The sequence below is a fragment of the Peromyscus maniculatus genome, chromosome 8, assembly GCF_049852395.1.
Source record: "Peromyscus maniculatus bairdii isolate BWxNUB_F1_BW_parent chromosome 8, HU_Pman_BW_mat_3.1, whole genome shotgun sequence".
NCBI lineage: Eukaryota > Metazoa > Chordata > Mammalia > Rodentia > Cricetidae > Peromyscus > Peromyscus maniculatus.
Window position 1 is genome coordinate 19,145,777 of NC_134859.1, and position 20,968 is coordinate 19,166,744.

The 20,968-nt window shown below is 45.6% G+C and overlaps 1 protein-coding gene across 1 annotated transcript in view; it reads right to left on the minus strand.

The window, feature by feature from the left end:
* Nucleotides 1-10,118: 10,118 nt before the first annotated feature.
* The window catches only part of LOC107402420 (protein Spindly-like), a 40,878-nt gene continuing 30,028 nt past the window's right edge, over nt 10,119-20,968 (minus strand). Inside the window, exons 5-6 of the mRNA XM_076578163.1 lie at nt 14,843-15,181; nt 10,119-10,704 (exon numbers count right to left, since the gene is read on the minus strand). The gene's annotated coding sequence lies outside the window, so the exon portion shown is untranslated. The remainder of the gene's footprint in view (nt 10,705-14,842; nt 15,182-20,968) is intronic.

Below are 20,968 nucleotides of genomic sequence, written 5' to 3' on the forward strand. Positions count from 1 at the left end.
AATGGACACCACCTGGCACCCCATTTTTATGATGTCAATAAAGCTCATTATAATTACACTGTGCTGTTGATAAATGGCCTGCTGGGGAGCCACGGATATTTTTAGGTTACCCTCTCACAGAATGCCAATGACAGATGAAATGGTTTTAAAGGCTTTCGACCACTGGTTAATAAAGACCTTGAATGTCATATTTTCATTCATGTTTTGCCAGCTCTCAAGTAGGTGAGATATATTTATATTTGCCTCATTCTCCTTGCATCTGTAAGGCAGTGGAGAAACTTGAAAATTCAAAACAAAACAAAACAATGTTCTAGAGGAAAAGTTGTGAACATAACACAGAAATTCACTCACAAATCCGTGTTATTCTTTTCTTTCTTCCTTTTTTTTAGGCAGGGTCTTAAAGAACCAATCAAACTCCCTATGTAGCCAGGATGACCTTGAACCCCTGACCCTTCTTCCACTTCTGGAGTGCTGGGATTACAAATGTGCATCACTGAAACTGATTTATTTGTCACTGGGGATTGAACTTGCAAAGCAGCAGAGGATGCCATTGAACTTCTGATCATTCTGCCTCCACCCGCTGAGGGCTGAGATTGCAGACATGGACAGCCACACCCAGTATGGGTGATGCTGGCAATCAAACCAAGGCCTGTATGTGCCAGGCAAACCTTCAACCAACTGAACTGTGTCACCAGGCAAACTTTGCCCAGTTTTTGAAGTAGCCATGTCCTGAATTTGCTTCAAACCCATGCTTGCTCACTAATTCACATAACTAAGAAAATCTCCACAGGGCAAAGAAGGAACAGATAAAAATGACATAAGGGAACTGGCAAAGAATGTGATTCCCAAGCCGGGCAGTGGTGGCGCACGCCTTTAATCCCAGCACTCAAGGCAGGAAGACCTCTGTGAGTTCAAGACCAGCCTGATCTACAGAGTGAGTTCCAGGATGGCCAGGACTATGCAGAGAAACCCTGTCTCACCTCCCCCCCTGCACCCCAAAGAGATTATATTAGGTGAAATGAGAAGGTCTGTAATTTAATATTATTGGGTGGCAGGAATAATAAATAATAAAAGCAGGAAATTGCAGAGTGTGAATTACAAAATGAAAAACCATCTAGAGAGATGGCTAAGTGTTTAAGAGCACTGGCTGCTCTTCCAGGTTACCTGGGTTGGAGTCCAAGCAACCACATGGTGTCTCAAAACTGCCTGTATCTGGTACCAGGGGACCCGATGCCCTCTTTTGGCCTCCTCTGGCACTGCACGCATGAAGTTCACAGACATGCATGCAGGCAATACACTCCTTCTCCTCATAAATAAGTAAGTAAATGTGGGGCCAGGCAAGGTGCCACAGGCCTTTGATTTCAGCTCTTGAAGGCAGAGGCAAGTGGATCTATGTGATTTTGAGGCCAGCCTGGTTTACATGGTGAAGTCTAGGAGAGCCAGGCCTATGAAGAGGGACCCTGTCTAAAAGAGGGGGCGCACGGGGGTGGGGGTGGGTGTAAATTCTCAAAAATAAATAATAAAAGGACAATTGAACATTCTTGTTTAAAAACAAAAAGAAAATAAGCAAATTAATAAATTAAGGTATGAATTGTTTATTCCCTCATCCAACAGCTACATTTTCTAGAGATTAACCCTGAATAATAATGACACTTTTTGTTTTTAAACAGAATCTCACTATGGAGCTCTGGCTAGCTGGGAACTCACTCTGTAGACCAGGCTGGCCCAGAACTCACAGAGACCCACCTGCTTCCACTTCCCTAGTACTGGGACTAAAGGTGTGTGCCACCATGCCTGGCAACAGGGATGTGAAAGGTAGATGAAATACAATAGCCATGCTCAGCCATGTTTAATTTTCACTCTGATGCTCTACAGTTACTGTTGGCTTCTTCACTGATTTCTACTTTGGATTCATAGGTCTTGTGTGCCATTGAAGTGTACGAGGGCTACGAGACCTTGCAAGGCATCCAAGTTTAGTTCCTGGTACTAAGTGCATATGGAGGTGCATAAGAGGCTGTAGCTCTAGTTCCTGAGTGTCTGGTGCCCTCTTCTGGCCTCTGGGGGCATTGAATGCATCTATATACAAGCAAACACAGACACACAAATAAAAACGTTTTTTTTTTTAAGCTATTGCCTAGGAGTACATGGCCTAGTCTCTAATAGTCATTAGCTCTGACTGACTGCTCATTAAAACTTTACAAAATTACAAGGAAGGAATGAAAGCAAGGACCAACCAAAGGAAAGGAACGGGTCGATGCTGATGGAGGAGGGCAGGGGACCCCTGGTGGCCAGAGGGTCTGGGAAGTGGAGTTAATCCTGTGGGCCGGGCAGATGTGCTTATAAGCTATCCTTTCTGATGCTAACTGCCACGGCGCAGTTCACATTAAAGTGGTTAATGCTTAGCCTGGTGGTGGGGCACTCATCTTTAATCCCAGCACTCGTGAGGCAGAGACACGTGGATCTCTGTGAGTTCGAGGCCAGCCTGGCCTACAGAGGGAGTTCCAAGACAGCCAGGACTACACAGAAAATCTTGTCCCCTCCCCCTCAAAAAAAAAAAAAAGAGTTGATGCTAATGTTATGCAATGTGAATTTCACCTCATTTTATTTTATTATTTATTTAGTGTTTGTTTTGAGACGGGGTCTCTCTAGATAGTCCTAGCTGTCCTGGAATTCACTATGTAGACCAGGGTGGTTTTGAACTCACAGAGATCCACCTGCCTCTGTTTCTTGAGTACTGGGATTTAAGGTACGGGCCACCAAGCCCAGCTCAATTTTATTTTTTAAATGGGCCAGCAAGCTGTGTCAGAAGGTGGCTGAGTGGTCGTGGCACATGCCTTTAATTCCAGCACTCAGGAAGCAGAGGCAGGTGATCTCTGCATTCAAGGCTAGTCTGGTCTACAAAGAGAGTTCCAGGACAGCCAGGAAAACCCTGTCTCAAAAAAAAAAGAAAAAAAAAAGTAAAAAAAAAAGATGATGTCTCAGAGTGTAAAGGCACTTGCCCAACACATAGTAGAGGAGAGAACCAACTCTTGTAAACTGTCCTCTATCTCATGCATGCTATGGCTTATGCATGAGCAGACTATATATATATATATATATATATATATATATATATATATATATATATATATACAGACAGATACATGAGACACTATATATATATGTATCTATATATATACATACAGATAGATACATGTTTAAATTGCGTCAAATAGAGGCTGGGCATAGTGCAACTTGCCTGTTATCCCAGCATTTGGGAAGTAGAGACAGGAGGATCAAAAGTTCAAGGTTATCTTCAGCTACATAATGAGTTCAAGGCCAGCCTGGACCTTGTGAGACTGTCTCAAAAACACAGAGGGATGGGGAGATAAAGTCAGTAAACTGCAGTGGCCTGGGGCACTCATGGGGCAGCCACCACTCTCTGCCACACGGGCTTTGAATAAAGTTTCCTTGCTACTTTTGCAAATCTGTGCGAGTCTATTTAAGTCCTTTGAACAGGAGACCAAGAACCTGGAAACTCCCTGCCCAGACCATACTGGTAACAGGATGTCCAGTTGAATTTGAATTTCAGAAAAATAATAGTCATTTTTAGCATATTTCTAGAAATTCAGGGAACATGCTTCCACTAAGCCCCCCCCCCCTTTATTTTCTGTTGAGACATGGTGTCATACAGCCCAGACCCGCCTCCAAGTCCCTGTGTTGCAAAGAATGACACTGGACTCCCAATCCTCCTGCCTCCACCTCCTCGGTATTGGGATTACAAGTGTGCACTACCATATCTGGGCGACTTTTATGTGATGTTAGAGACTGAACCCAGGGCTTCACACATGCGGGACTAGCATTCGACTGAGTTACATCCCTAGTCATTGATGTTTTAAAAATGATACATGGCGCTGGTTACCATGCACAAAGGTCATGAGGCATGACAAAACCCAGTATCAGAGCTTTATTAGGAGGAAGGGGAGGGGGGAGAAGAACCAGGCCTGGGGAGAAGCAGGTGCAGAGACAGAGAGAGAGAGAGACAGAGGAGAGATAGTGGGGGGGGGAGAGAACAGAGAAGAGGGGGTTTGTGTCTGGCTCTTTAAAGGCAGGCTTACGGAGCTAGGACACGCACGAGCTGATTGCGTGACCATACCGATGTAAGATGCAAGACACCTTGCTTAGCTGCTAAACTGCACATGTGTGGTCATGCAGCTGGAACAGCGGCAGAATCCCAACAGATCTCTGTGAGTTTGAGGCCAGCCTGATCTACAAAGGGAGTTCCAGGACAGCCAGGACTACACTGAGAAACCCTGCCTTGAAAGAAAAAGTGTTTGCTGGGTGGTGGTGGTGGTGGTGGTGGTGCACACCTTTAATCCCAGCACTTGGGAGGCAGAGGCAGGCAGATCTCTGTGAGTTCGAGGCCAGCCTGGTCTTCAGAGTGAGTTCCAGGAAAGGCACAAAGCTACACAGGGGAACCCTGTCTTGAAAAACAAAACAAAACAAAAAACAAAAACAAAACAAAACAAAACAAAAAATCCAAAAAAAAAAAAAAGAAAGAAAAAGTGTTTATTATTCCTTTAAATAGCTTAATTTTTGCCAGGTATGGTGGCACAGGCCTTTAATCCCAGACTTCAGGAAGCAAAGGAAGGTGGATCTCCATGAGTTCAAGGCAAACCTGATCTACATAGCCACTTCCAGGCTATCCCATGCTATATAGTGAGATCCTGTTCCTCTTTAGCTGGTTGGTAGTGGTGCATGCCTTTAGAGCCAGCACTTGAGAGGTAGAGACAGGCTGATCTGAGTTCGAGGCCAGCCTGGTCTACAGAGCAATTTCCAGGACAGCCAAGGCTACACAGAGAAACTCTGTCTCAGAAAAAAAAAAAAAATTTAAATAGCTCAACCTTGGGGCTGAGGACACAGCCCAGTGACAGTGCTCCGCTAGCTTGTACAAAGCCCTGAGTTTGGTCTCCAGCACGACAGAAACAATGCAAAACAAAGCGCACGGACAGCTCAGGATTTGAGGTTTTGTTTGTTGATTTTTTTTTATTATAATTCCTCTTTTCTGGTTCTAGCATCTTCTCAGAGATGTAGAGGTCTGGTGAGAAGCACAGAGGGAGGCTGGGAGTACACCCAGAGGAGATCACAGGTTCGCCAAATGCCCTGAGAATCACCGGTCAGAAGACATCTTTGACCTCCTCTGCAATGCACGGGATAGGCACCCCAAGTAATTTGTGGTCTGCCCTTCAAAGTTATACCCCCTTCATGATTCAGATATGCTATAATACGTTGTACTGTTTGATTTTGTCTTGAGTTCTTTTTCAGGGATTATTTCAAGTGTGTTAGAGTTTTGTCCTAACGTTTGTATATGTACTGCATGCATACTTGGTATGTATGGAGGTCATATCCCCTGTAACTGGGATTGTGAATAGTCATGAGCCACCATAGAGGTGCTGGGAATTGAACCGAGGTCCTCTGCAGGAGCAAAAAATACTCTGAACTGCTAAACCATTTCTCCAATCCCTTTATCACGAGTCTTAATTATATCTTCCACAGACATATTCCTGCTTTTTTTTTTTTTTTTTTTGGTTTTTGGTTTTTGGTTTTGAAGACAGGGTTTCTCTGTGTAGCCCTGACTGTCAGATTTGTGGAGACAGGGTCTTCCCTTTTGGCCTGAGGATTCGGTAGTGGTGAGAAGCTTCTCTAGTGGCTTTGTCTCTGATCTTTCAGCATTTACCCCCATATCTGGCTCCAGGTTTCTATTATAGACCATTTAGGATTCGTGCAACATCGTTGGAGAAGTAGCTGAGAGTTCTACTTCCGGATCTGCAGGCAGCAGGAAGAGCCACTAGACCTGACCTGAGCTTTGAACTTCAGAGCCCACCCCAGTGACACACTTCCTCCAACGTGGCCACACTTCCTACTCCTCCCAAACAGTGCTGCTCCCTGGGACCAAGTATTCAAATCTATGAGCCTATGGGGGCCATTCTCATTCAAACCACCTCAGAGGGGATCCCCAGATCTTTGTCCCTCTTCCCAATGTGGCCACAACTGACTAAATTCCCTTTCTGCTTTCCACTATTAATTTGGCTCTTTTAATTGTCTTAACCGAGGATGGGCGGCTGAAACAGGCTAGAGGCACAGGCTGTGAACACTAGGAGTGGAGGTCTTTAAACAAGGGCAGGAGTGCTCTGAAGATGGGGAGTTAACCCAAACCAAGGGGGCATAGAAAAGCCTAATGAGACCCTAGCCACTTATAAGCTTTTAAAGATATATATATATGTATATATATATATTACCAATTATATATTAATTACCAATTAATACTAATATATTGATAATATTAAAAACTTATAAATGAATAAGTTCCCATTAAGCTTTTAGATATATTTACATGTATATATATACACATGTAAATATATATGTATATACATACACATATGTGTATATACATACACACACACACACACACACACACACACACACACACACATATATATATATATATATATATATAGAGAGAGAGAGAGAGAGAGAGAGAGAGAGAGAGAGAGCACTTAACGTGTGGCTAGATAATATTCTCCCAAGAAGCCATGGGGTTAAGTGAAGCCCTCAGTGCCAAGTGTGGGATACCTCCTTACGATTCTTCGGTCAGGGAGACCTCACACTCAATACCGACTTGGCGTTGCTCTCGGTCGCTCAACAGAACTGAACAGTCAAGAGCCGAGGATGAAGAAACCACAAGCTGCGGTTTCAGGACACAGGGATCAAGCTGGAGCCCAGCTGGCAGTTCCTCCATGCGGGCTAGCATTCAACATGCCTGGCGGTGCCATGCAGTCTGCTGGGGAAGAAAAGCCATCGAAGGTCTTACCTAACTGTGAACCCCACAAGTCAATGATTTGCCCGGCAAGATGTGCCTGCCGGTACAATAGTGATGTAGCTACAATGGGAACAAGCAGTCACTTTGTGATAGGATTTGAGGACCACTTCACTGGAGGGAGCTCGTGCCTAGTACTGTAAACCCGGTCAAGAGCTCATGGGTGGGGAAGTCATAGACCCTACTACCGCTCATTTGCACACTTTGTCCAACTGCCCTCTAAATTCCTATCCTTATTTTCACAGACGTGCACCACTAGCAGCCTTTGCCAGAGAAGCTTCTTTTCGTAATAGGCAGTGGCTAGTGGAGACTCATAACCAGCTAAAGTGCCGAGGGGAAGTGCCTATTGAGGGTTCAGCCCCAGCAGGGCATCATTATACCCCGATCCAAGGCTCTGGGAACATTTTCCGGAGCGGGGCATAAAGAGTGTGATGGCTGGAGGATGGGGAGGAGGGCTCAGAACAGACACGGCTGCTGCACTCATGGGCTCACAGCCGCTGTGGTTACATGCACAGGACCTGCCCTGGACTGGGCCTGTTGGGGTCTCGCCGTGGAGGAGGGGCTCATAGGCCCCACCCCTCACTGATGTTAGCAGCCACTGGGAGTCGGGGTGTTGATTTATTCAGTGGTGCAGCCACATGTTGCTCATGCTTCAGTAGTAAATTAGCCCCCACTCATATCCATCCGCACAACTCTAAACTCAGTGTGTCACACTCACACAAAGGAGAGAGAGAACTGTGGGGTTTCCTGGGGAGGCAGGCAGAGCTCAACGGGGAGTGTTATTAAATTGTCCAGATAAAATGTTTCCCACTCACTCTCTGAACATTCTCCTGTGATGTCACTTTTCTCTATGTCTTAGCAAACTTAATCCTCTAGGCAGCTTGCTTCTCCAGCACTCCACTCTATTGTAGCCAATCTTTTTCATTGTCACCACTTAGGACCCTAGACAAGCATGCTTTTACAGTCTTTTTTTTTTTTTTTTTTTTTTTTTTTTTTGAGACAGGGTTTCTCTATGTAGCTTTGGAGCCTTTCCTGGAACTTGCTTTGTAGACCAGGCTGGCCTCGAACTCACAGAGATCTGCCTGGCTCTGCCTCCCAAGCGCTGGGATTAAAGGCGTGCGCCACTACTGTCTGGCAGCTTTTACAGTCTTGGTCAACTTTTCTTATCTTCAACGTGGGGATACTATCACACCAGGTGGCAGATATGTCCAGTTAAATGTAGTACCACACAGAGAGTGCCTGGTACACGGGATTTGCATAAAAGCTAATCATAGCCAATTCTGGCGCTACACTTGTCGATTCTCATCTACTTAACAGTGAGCTCCGAGGGCTCCTGTTTTTTTTTTTTTTTTTTTTGAAATTGTTCAAGTAAGAACTGTGTGTGCACTGGCTGGCTTTATGTCAACTTGATACAAGGCAGAGTCATTTGGGAAGAAGGAACCTCAATAGAGAAAATAGCCCTACAGATTGACCCATAGTGCATTTTCTTGATTGATGTGGGAGGGTTCAGGTCCCTATGGGTGGTGCCACCCCTAGGTGCTGCAAGAAAGCAGGCTGAGGAAGCCTCCAGGAACAAGCCAACAGGCAGCACTCCTCCGTGGCTTGTGTCAGCTCCTGCTTCCAAGTTCCCGCTCTGCATGAGTCCCTGCCCTGCAGGAACAGTCAACGGTGGACTGCAGTGTGGAACTGGACTGCAGTGTGGAACTGGACTGCAGTGTGGAACTGGACTGCAGTGTGGAACTGGACTGCAGTGTGGAACTGGACTGCAGTGTGGAACTGGACTGCAGTGTGGAACTGGACAGCTGAAATAAGCCCTTTCCTCCCCAAGTCGCTTCTGGTTGTGGTGTCTATTGTAGCAATAAAACCCAGCCAAGACAGTGTTGGGAGAAAGTGATGGACGTCTCTCTAACATGCACTGAACACGGACTCTAATTTGATACTATCCTCAGGTTGAAATTGTTATCTATCCCCTAGTGCCTTCAGGTACTTCATTTCATGAGATATTCAACATGAACATCCTAATTTCGTAAAGTATGCTTTTTGCAAATTAAAACAAGCAAGTTTATTAACTGATCTGTTTGGATGCTAGAAGCAATTTGCTCTTGCCTAACTTATTTTAATAGACTTATTTGAGATAGATTCCCACTGTCTTTATTTTATGCCTCCTCAATGTGCCCAAGTACATGGTCATTCCTGTGCTTTGGGATGAAAAGTCAAGCAGGTTGCCTGCTGCAGGGGGACCTCCCAATCCAGTAGCAATCTTTGTGGGCTCTGGGATTGACTTAGAGGACATGTAGAAAGCATGATGTGATTTGTGACAAGGCTTCAAAATTTTTAATGTACGATAAATACCTTTAAGGCTGACAAAAAGGTCCAGAGAGGCCTAATTAAAATACTAAATAAAAGCCGGGCGGCGGCGGCGGCGGCGGCGGCGGCGGCAGCGGCGGCGGCAGCGGCGCACGCCTTTAATCCCAGCACTCGGGAGGCAGAGGCAGGCAGATCTCTGTGAGTTCGAGGCCAGCCTGGTCTACAGAGTGAGATCCAGGACAAGCACCAAAGCTACACAGGAACCCCCCCGCCCCCCCCCCCAAAAAAAAAAAGAAAGAAAGAAAGAAAAGAAAAAAGAAAAAAAATAAGTAAAATGGGATGCCAACACAACACAAAGATCCAAGGTGGGACCCTGGACTAACCGTCATGTTATTATCTCTTCTCAAGCTTGCCAATCCCCACTGTGTGTTTAGACTTAGAGTCTGTGAGCTAATTCCTGAGACAAAATATTCTCCTCTCTATCTATATACACCCTGCTAGGTTTCTGAAGAGGCCCAATTCACCTACCTATAGAAAATAATGCATGGAACTGAGTTATCAACAAATCTATAATCACTTAAATTAAAAAAAAAAAAACTACTTGGTAAGTTTAGTATCTTTTGCTATGTGTGTGTACATGTAGTTATATACAAGTAAAGTTACATAAGAGATAAGTCATAATATATACAATTATGTTACCAGCAAATAAGGACCCCTTTAGCTCATTTGTCTTCTCATTCTCTTTCATTAACATCCTATTGTTTATGTAGACTTAAGAAAATACAAATGGGAGAAATTACTGCAATCCTATTTTAAATTTCAAAATTAATTATTATTATTAATTATTTAGTATGTTCGAGTCATGAAAATCTAAATTATATATGAGTTAATACAGGTGCTTTAAACCTTTAACGCATTTTGTAATATATATTTTCAAGCAATATTCACTATTTTTACAGGACAGGGAAAATAAAATTTTATTTATTCATAAAAATATACATAGGAAAATACAATTAACAACTTCAATGTTCTGTTGTCCAATTTTCGGTTCTTAAGGTACATTATTTATCATGTAACTTTCAAAACCCAGATCCAGTGCAGCAAACAGGTTTAAACTATAACACTTCCTCTGAGAGTGGTTTGCTCACTGAGATTCAGCTCTGTGAAGGATCATCACTTAGGGAACCTCTGGTCAGCATCACAGCCATATCTGAAGTTTTGGTCAAGCAGTGTAAGCACACGAGGTCTCAGCACTGGCTTGTACCAATGCTCCACGAGGGTGTCCTGTGCACAGGGACGATCTTCAGTGAGCCCCATAGTGCAAGCCCCTCACTACTGCTGTGGGCACGGCATGAGCCCCTCACTACTGCTGTGGGCACGGCATGAGCCCCTCACACTGCTGTGGGCACTGAATCTCCGGGGCTGACTTTGAGGACACGAACATGATGGTGTCTGATTTCTTACAAGCCCCCTTTTCCAATTTGCTTGTAGTTTCTTTCCTTTTTTTCACTTCTGTTGAAAGCTTTGACTCTGCAGTTAACCTACAAGCATGAAAGCGTATATTCTGAATTCAAGGATGGTCAAGAAAAAGAAGTAAATGCCTAGCAGAGTGGGCCTCGAACACTAAATGACCGACTCTAGAGATTTTCATGACTGTAGGCTTCATTTTTTAAAGTGTTTAATAAATATCTCTAAATCTGATAAGAGGTCAAGCAATGCCTGAGTTAAAGTATTAGGTAAAAGGAGATACACATCATCAGAACCCAGAACACAAAATTCAAAGTGCTAAAGCAGTATTTTAAGGTGGACACCACATCCAAAAGGTTAACAAGCACAAGATAAAATAACATGGAACCCAGGCTACCCAAGTAAATGTCTGTCTCAGACAAGGAAACAGAAAGCAAGCAAAAAACCTTCAAACCAACTTTCCATCAGGAGCAGGAGATGTTTAAATATTCTTGCTAGGTGTGGTGGCGCACACTTTTAATCCCAGCACTCGGGAGGCAGAGGCAGGTGAATCTCTCTAAGTTCTAGGCCAGCCTGGGCTACATTGTGAGTTCCAGGACAGCCAGGAATACACAGAGAAACCCTGCCTCAAAAAACAAACAAACAAATTCTTACTGGACGAACATTCATTCAGTGAAGACTGAAAGTGGAGTATTTCAGTTCTCAACAAAGCCCATCCTTACTGTGACAAAGCTAACCTCAAACTGTGTGTCTAAGTTAAACATGCAGAAAATACGTAAGGTTGGGAATGTTTTAAGTTAGTAGATGGACTTACACACTTAAAAACAAATTTCTGTGGTATTTTCTTGTATGTGTGTTTTTTTAAGCAGACAAAAACTTTCCAACGTGCAATGTGAGTCCATCAGGAACATGTGGTCATGTGATGTTTCTCAAGCAACCAAGGGCAGGAAAAGAAAGGCGGACAACAGACAGCAAGGTGCAGTGGCCACCTAGAAACCACCTAGACGCCCTGTCAAACACGGACTCACACAGCAGGCAGCCCGCCCTGTCAAACACGGACTCACACAGCAGGCAGCCCGCCCTGTCAAACACGGACTCACACAGCAGGCAGCCCCTGCTGAACCCCGTCCAGACCTGCCTGAGACTGGGCGTATGGGCTAGAACACGGAGTTCCATTCCATGTGTCACATAGATGGAAACATTATTAAAATCAACAGAATGACACAACAGCAGCAGCTGATGTTTTCCTGGTGAATACTGCACTTGGCAGCACTGAGAACTTAACCTCAGAACACACACTAGCCAGCCCTTGGCTCCGGGGTGCGCTGGGTCTTGCTATCTCAGCTCAGCGTCTGATGCTGCACCTACTCTCTGACTCACGTAGCTCTAGCAGTCCCCAGAGAGCTCGTCCCCTGGTGCAAACGCCCATCAACAAGCTCACTTTTCAAGTGTGTGAGGGTACGATTTTAAATAAACTTGTCAAGTGTGTGAGGGCACTATTTTAAATAAACTTGTCACCGCACTGCATGCAGACACCACCCATCTCCTTAAAACTATTTGGCTCCTCCCTTTTCTTTAATCACTTTTTAAAACTTTGTGTACAAGTGTGAGGTATGTGTGTTCAAGCCTATCCTTCCTGCGCCTGTCCCTTACTCCCATTAGTTCCTAAAGCATGTTTTATGTACAGATAAAACCTGAGCCACAAATGAGAGAAACATGCACTATTTGTCTGAGATTGGATTAATTCGTTTAGTATGATGTCTCCATTTGCATTCATCTTCCTCCAAATTACCCAGCTCTGTTCCCTCATGGCTGACAAAGATCCACTGTCTCTAGACCACGCATCCCTCAGACCTGGCTGTGGTCCCCCATGGCTGACCAAGATCCACTGTGTGTCTAGACCACGCATCCCTCAGACCTGGCTGTGGTCCCCCGTGGCTGACCAAGATCCACTGTGTGTCTAGACCACGCATCCCTCAGCCCTGGCTGTGGTCCCCCGTGGCTGACCAAGAACCACTGTGTGTCTAGACCACGCATCCCTCAGCCCTGGCTGTGTTTCCCCGTGGCTGACAAAGATCCACTGTGTGTCTAGACCACGCATCCGTCAGCCCTGGCTGTGGTCCCCCGTGGCTGACCAAGATCCACTGTGTGTCTAGACCACGCATCCCTCAGCCCTGGCTGTGTCCCCTGTGGCTGACAAAGATCCACTGTGTGTCTAGACCACGCATCCCTCAGACCTGGCTGTGGTCCCCCGTGGCTGACAAAGATCCACTGTGTGTCTAGACCACGCATCCCTCAGACCTGGCTCTGTTCCCCGTGGCTGACAAAGATCCACTGTGTGTCTAGACCACGCATCCGTCAGCCCTGGCTGTGTTCCCCGTGGCTGACCAAGATCCACTGTGTGTCTAGACCACACATCCCTCAGCCCTGGCTGTGCTGCTGGACGTCTAGGTCAGTCCCACTGTCCTTCTGATCCTGCCGTAGAGATCCAGAACTTTCGGTCAGTTCCCTGTGCCATTCACTCTTCTGCCTTCTCGCCTCTGTCAGCTTTGCTTTCTCGAAGGACGAAGCCCTTAGACGTTGGTTCCTTCATTTACCACCTGACACGTCCTCTTTTAGTTACAAACTCAATTACACAGAAACTGGAATCTTTGAAGTTTTGGAATAAAAATGAAACTAAATTAGCTTTGATATTTAAAAATATCAAGCAGGCATCAAAGCCTACTTCTGAAGGCTTAGTATAAATATCAAAAACCATAAAAACTTTTACCTGCTCTTACCCCAAAATTTAAGTCTAAATGTCTTAGACTACTGAAAAGTCCTTTGAGAAAGTAAGGTTTTCTTTCATGGCTACTCTTGAACCGAGAGAAAACAACAGAACATTTATTCCACTCAGCAAAGCGCCCAGGTATGCTGGGCTGTACGGTTTTGGTTTCATGGACAAGGGAAGTGTAACCACCTAGCATCACTTGCTATTCACTGTCCTTTCTTCCTGCAGCCACCTTAGTCTTCCTGAGGTGCTGAAAAGAATTGAGGGAAGACAGACCAAACTGCAGAGTTACAGTGCACACACCCAGGAACACAGAGCAGCGTGGGATAGTCAGGAACACAGAGCAGCATGGAACAGTCAGGAACACAGAGCAGCGTGGGACAGTCAGGAACACAGAGCAGCATGGCACAGTCAGGAACACAGAGCAGCGTGGAACAGTCAGGAACACAGAGCAGCATGGCACAGTCAGGAACACAGAGCAGCGTGGCACAGTCAGGAACACAGAGCAGCGTGGAACAGTCAGGAACACAGAGCAGCATGGCACAGTCAGGAACACAGCAGCATGGAACAGTCAGGAACACAGAGCAGCGTGGAACAGTCAGGAACACAGAGCAGCATGGGACAGTCAGGAACACAGAGCAGCATGGACCAGTCAGGAACACAGAGCAGCGTGGAACAGTCAGGAACACAGAGCAGCGTGGCACAGTCAGGAACACAGAGCAGCGTGGCACAGTCAGGAACACAGAGCAGTGTGGCACAGTCAGGAACACAGAGCAGCATGGGACAGTCAGGAACACAGAGCAGCATGGACCAGTCAGGAACACAGAGCAGCGTGGCACAGTCAGGAACACAGAGCAGCGTGGACCAGTCAGGAACACAGAGCAGCATGGACCAGTCAGGAACACAGAGCAGCGTGGACCAGTCAGGAACACAGAGCAGCGTGGACCAGTCAGCAACACAGAGCAGCATGGAACAGTCAGGAACACAGAGCAGCGTGGAACAGTCAGGAACACAGAGCAGCATGGCACAGTCAGGAACACAGAGCAGCGTGGCACAGTCAGGAACACAGAGCAGCGTGGACCAGTCAGGGACACAGAGCAGCATGGCAGTCAGGAACACAGAGCAGCGTGGAACAGTCAGGAACACAGAAGCATGGCACAGTCAGGAACACAGAGCAGCGTGGAACAGTCAGGAACACAGAGCAGCATGGCACAGTCAGGAACACAGAGCAGCGTGGACCAGTCAGGAACACAGAGCAGCGTGGACCAGTCAGGAACACAGAGCAGCGTGGCACAGTCAGGAACACAGAGCAGCGTGGCACAGTCAGGAACACAGAGCAGCGTGGCACGGTCAGGAACACAGAGCAGCGTGGCACAGCTCAGGCAGTAGCAAGAGGAAAGATGGAGAAGGCTGCTGACGGCCAGACAGAAGGACACACTGACCTGGGAGAGCTGGGGGTGTTCCCATTTTGTTCACGTAAGGCCTCAGCATTGGCTGGACCATCCACAAGCTTCACACATTTCTTCTCCTTCATTGGCTGCATGTCCAGAGGTGGGCTCTTGGGGAGAGAGGCTGGCTGGCTGAATGGCTGGAGAGGCTGGCTGGCCCCACTGCACAGTGTTATCATCGAAGCTATTAAGGCAGGACTTTCTCCTCTCTCTGAAGTGGCAGTCTAGAAACTTCTTCCCTAGGGGCACTGGCAGCAGGTGTTTCTTCTGGGGTAGTTATATCCAATGGCAGCACCTCACATCTCTTTATGAGTACAGGTACTTCAATTTTCTCTGAGAAGAAAAAAATTATTAAAATATATGCTTAGTGAATAAAAACAAAGACACAACCTGAGGAAACCAAGGGAGTTATATATAAATTTGTTCCTTTTTTGGTTCTCTTAATATACATTTTTCTCTTTGATAAAATATATATACATTTAATTACTGTACCTTTTCCCAATACTTTCACATTTTCATATAAGCAGATATTTATTGCATGTGGCCGCCCCACACATGCAGTGTGCCTCCGTTCTCTCTCTCCTGCTGCCCCTCAGTCTCCTAGTCAGCCTCACTTCTACTTCCTTGTGCTGTCTCTCCCCCATCTTCTGAGAGACACCCTTCGCTGTCTGTCTGTCTGTCCAGCAAAGGACATCAGGCTCTATCCTCACTGAGCACCATCAACTCTACCGTGAAGAGCGTCTATCACTTTCTCCTTGTAAATTCCGTGTCCATACAGCTCTCGGAATGATCAGATCAGTGCTGGAGGGCGGGGAGGTCCACTGTGATCTCTGCAGGTGAAGCAGCAGTGTCAGAGTCCAGGAGTTCTAGTTCGAGTCCCACAGTGCAGCCAGGAGACCTTGTGCAGCCCCCTCTCTGCACTTCAGCATCTTTAAGACTGTTTCACTCAGTACCGCCTTGCAGGGAGGGAATGAGAGACAGCTGGGACTCTGAACACTGGTAATGCACACCTACTACTATGTCTAAAATGTACTCAGAATCTGGCCACTTGTATGACGGCTATCTCCCCAGTCCCAACCACACCCTGCTCACAGCAGCTGCTACAGAGCCTCTATGCTCAGGGCCTACCGATCCCCTGTGGGGTCCCACACAGCCCCCCAATTACTCTAATGTCTTTCTCCCACTGCCACCCCAACGTGCCTTTCATTTTCAACCCCCAAACGTCAGAGGTCTGAGGTGCTTCCGCAAAGACAGGGCCCTGCTCCACACTTCTGCCTTCAGATCAGCGTGCCCCGCCCCCTCTCTTCTGCACTGCTCTTCCGAATCACCCAGACCCCACCCATGTCTGTGCTGGGCTGACAGACCTCAGGAATTCATACTGGGTAGTTCTTAACCAGGGGAGCCTACTGGATCCCGGAAGAGAAAAAGCACAAAGAAAGACGTCTTTTAAAAGCTATACAAATCTTCCTATTGTCAACAACCTCCCCCTAGTGGTGAGAGTCACTGTAGTTCACAGAGATGATCTCAAAGTTAGGCAAAGTGAACCTGGTTAAGAATCCTTAAACTCAAACATGCTAACACAACCTTTTGAGGAGGGGATGGGGTCAGAACCACAGCATTCATAGATTTCTTAATATTGACTTTCTATTTTTCAACTTAAACACTATAAAATCTACTGTTTGTAGTATATCAGCCGCAGAGACTGTATGGGTAGGCTATTTTCTGAGTAGTTAGACTTACTGTATTTCCTGCATTAAAATGCTTTTCCTTAAAAAAGAGAATTCCTGGGCCAGGCATGATGGTGCACACCTTTAATCCCAGCACTTAGCAGGCATCAGTGAATTCAAGACCAATCTGGTTTATACAATGAGTTCCAGGCTAGCCAGTGAGTCTGTTCCAAAATTAAATATAAATAAATGAATAAATAAATAAATCCAAAATGAACGATGGAAGGTGACAGAATCTGTATTGCCATCAATTATCCCTTGAGTTTGAATAACCATGCACTAGAAAACATCTCATAGAGCTCAGAAAACCCAAATACAAAAGCAAGATGGTGAAGACTCTGGAACGAACACACACACACACACACACACACACACACACACAGAGCAACTGGAAGGTCCTCTGTTACTGTGGTCCTCCTTCCCCAAGCCACTCGGGCATCCTGCACAGAACGGTGACTGTGCTGGAAGGTCCGAGGGGGACATCTGTCTTCCCATCACCCTGATCTCCTGTGGTGTTTCACTCCTACACTGGCCCACGAGGGAGACGACCGGGGCTATTCTACCCCAAGCCAGCAGAGAACAAGAAGAAATGGGCAAACAGGAATTAATACCAGATCTTGCCGTGGTCCTCCATCCCTGCCACACCTTCCAGACAGACTATGTACACGCCCCGTCCTGCTGGAGGCACAGTCCACATGGTCTTTGGAGTGTGGAACTGGCTCGCCCACATGTCCTGGGTGCCCCCTTATACATTGTCCATGGCCACCAGGTGGACACTGTACCAGCCATAGAGCCATCACAAAACTGACAGCTAACCTGTGCACAGGGTAACCTCGAAATGCTCAAGTAGAATGTAAGAAGCTGATCTACTGAGAATTTCAATAAACAAACAAACCAAAAATAACCAACCAAAACCCATCCCCAAACACCAAAACAAAGAAACAGAACTCACAGGCAAACACAGATGGCAAGGAATATGATAACGAACACCTATTTCATGAGTCCAGAGATGTATGTAGGGACTGAGAAAGCCAAGGAGGGAGGGCCTTAATAAGGTCTAAACAAGGTGCCCACGACAGAACTCAAGCCATGCGTGGGACAGTTGGAGACTAAGAGCTTAACCACTGGAGGAAAACCAGAGAATTCAAACCTACAAGGCAGATGCAGAAAATGAGAAGTGAAATCTAAGACGTCCACAGCAGAGCTGATCAGTCAGGAAAGAGTGAGCGAGTCTGAGACAGGCTGTTCAAGACAAAGAAAAAGAGTGAGTGAGAAGGGAGAAAACTCCAGCGTCTTCTGAGACACCATCCAAAGGGGAGTCGAGGCCACTGGCACCAAGAGAACCAGAGAATGAGGAAGGGCACAGAGTTTGCGCAAAGAAGTAACAGAAAGCCCCAGAACCCAGGAAGAAATGTCCTTCCCATGGGAAGGTCAAAGTTTGCTCAGACCCAACCAGAGCCAAACTCTCAAAGGTCACAGAACATTCCAAGAGCAGCACAGGGGAGGTGAGGGGACAGCCATGTCCCCAGCAGCAGACTTCAGAGGCTGAAGGGAAAAGCTGCCAGGCAAAGCAGTTCTGTGGAGATGGGACATGGACGCCCTTCCCTAATAAAAGCTGAAGCAATCACTGTGACTAGACCTGTCTACAGGGATGCTAAAGCATGTTCAAAAGGAGAGGGCGAAGATGCTCATGCGGAACGTGAAACCATCTGAAGGTGGGCTGGGCTGGAGTAACAGTAACAACAGCTCAGTGGTCAAGAGCACTGGCTGCTCTCCCAGAGGACCTGGGTTCAGTTCCCAGCACCCGCATGGCAGCTCACAACTGTCCTTAACACCAGTTCCTGGGGATCTGATGTCCTCTTCTGACCTCTGCAGGCACCAGGCATGCACATGGTGTACAGACATACATGCAGACAAAACACCCATACACACAGAAATAAATAAATCTTTGTTGGGGCAGGAAACATCTGAAGTTTTAAAACCTGAAATGATCAGAGAAAATCGAAATATTCAGACATGATAGTCACACAGCTCCTATGCACTCAGCAGGAAGATGTTAAAATAGCACTAACAAAGGAACAATTATAATCAATTGTTAAAGGACAGGAAATACAAAAAAGACTTGAATTTTGACATCAAAACTCAAAGCAAGGAGAGAAAAGGAGCTAAGAGAAGTTTTTTTTTTTCCTTTGTATTCACGCTTCAGTTCAATGTAACTTGTTTTAAATATAGGGTGTTGTTTATAAGCTTGTGGTAATTATAGATGAAAAAGCTAAGGTCTACAGCATGTAAACAAACATACTGACTGAGAAATACCTCTCAGCAAGGAAGACAGTAGGAGAGAAAGAAAGGAAGAAAAGGCCTGCCAGAAAACAACCAGCAATACGGCTGGTTCTTAATGATCAGTAATTACTCTGGATGCAGATGGATTACATTATCTAATTAAAAGACAGAGAGTGGGGCTGGAGAGATGGCTCAGAGGTTAAGAGCACTGGCTGTTCTTCCAGAGGTCCTGAGTTCAATTTCCAGCAACCACATGGTGGCTCACAACCACCTGTAATGAGATCTGGTGCCCTCTTCTGGCATGCAGGCATACATGCAGGCAGAACACTACATACATAATTAATAAATCTTTAAAAACAAAACAAAACAAAAACAGAGAGTGGCTGAAGGGATTACAAAAACAAGAACAGAGGATGCTGCCGTTGTGAGACTCATTTCATCTGCAAGGATATGCAGAGACTGAAAATGAATGAAAAATGTAATCCACATGGAGACCAGAACAAAGTGGGATATTATGTCAGGCCAAATAAACTTCACATCAAAACTATGAGATTAGGACATTAAAGAATGGTAAAGGGGCCAAAACCAAGCCTGTAGCATACACACACACACACACACAACACACACACACAAACATTGACACAGCTCTCTGTATGAGAGACAGCAGCATACACACACACACACACACACACACACACACACAAACACACAAACACTGACACAGCCCTCTGTATGAGAGACAGCAGCATACATACATACACACACACACACAAACACAAACACACAAACACTGATACAGCTCTCTGTATGAGAGACAGCAGCATACACACACACACAACACACAAACACACAGATATAGCTCTCTGTATGAGAGACAACAGCATACACACACACACAAACACACAAACACTGACACAGCTCTCTGTATGAGAGACAACAGCATACACATACACACAAACACTGACACAGCTCTCTGTATGAGACAGCAGACAAGTGACACCTGGGGATGGCCACACCCACTTACAGCAGTGGAAAATCATCCAGACAGGAAGTCAGCAGACACTCTGGATTTAGAGTACATTCCAGACTTCAAATGGAGCTAAGAGAAACTTATAGAACATTCTACCCAACAGCTGTAGAATCCATTCTTCTCTATTGCATAGGAAAATCACTTTAGAAAAAAAAAAAACAAGTCTGAACAAAAACATATTTGTTTTGGTGGGACCCCAAACCAAGGTTCCATCAAACATCTTTTCTGACCCCAACCAAACGAGCAATAGAAAGACATTGATCAACGCAGCTGAACAGAAAGCTGGGGAATTAACCAGTTCATTCAGACAGCTCGTATGTTCACAACGTCAAAACAGAACAGGGAAAGGACCTTCAATTAACGGTGCTAGGAAAACTGGCCACTACATGCAAAGTACCAAACACCTCATCTCTCATATGAAACAAAACCAGCTTAAAAAAAAAAAAAAGAAAAAAGAAAAGCCGGGCGGTGGTGGCACAAGCCTTTAATCCCAGCACTCGGGAGGCAGAGGCAGGCGGATCTCTGTGAGTTCGAGGCCAGCCTGGGCTACCAAGTGAGCTCCAGGAAAGGCGCAAAGCTAAGCAGAGAAACCCTATCTCGAAAAACAAAAAACAAAAACAACAACAACAACAACAACAAAAAAACCCAGCTAAAAATGGACTAATCACTGATGTAATATGAAAATACTAGAAAAAAAACCAGGCAAGTTCTACCTGACTGCTAGTGAGGACCTTGAGAGAAGACCTCAACAAGCACAACAATAAAAGCAAAAATAAAAAGCAAAAGCAAAAAATGGATCATATCAAACTAAAACTTCTGTAACAGCCAAGTAAACAACAATGAAAAGGATCTACAGAATGAAGAAAAGTTGGCAAAGTATATGCCTAATAAAATAGTAACATCTATAAAAATTATAAAGACCCAGAAACAAAATACCTCAAAAACAATCTGATTTGTTAAAAAGAGCAAACCAGGGGTTAAAGAACGGCCCACCGGGTAAAGATGCTTGCCCTGTGAGCCTGACAACCTGAGTTAGAGCTCCAGGAACTGTACAGAGGAAGAAGGAGAGAGCCAGCTTTC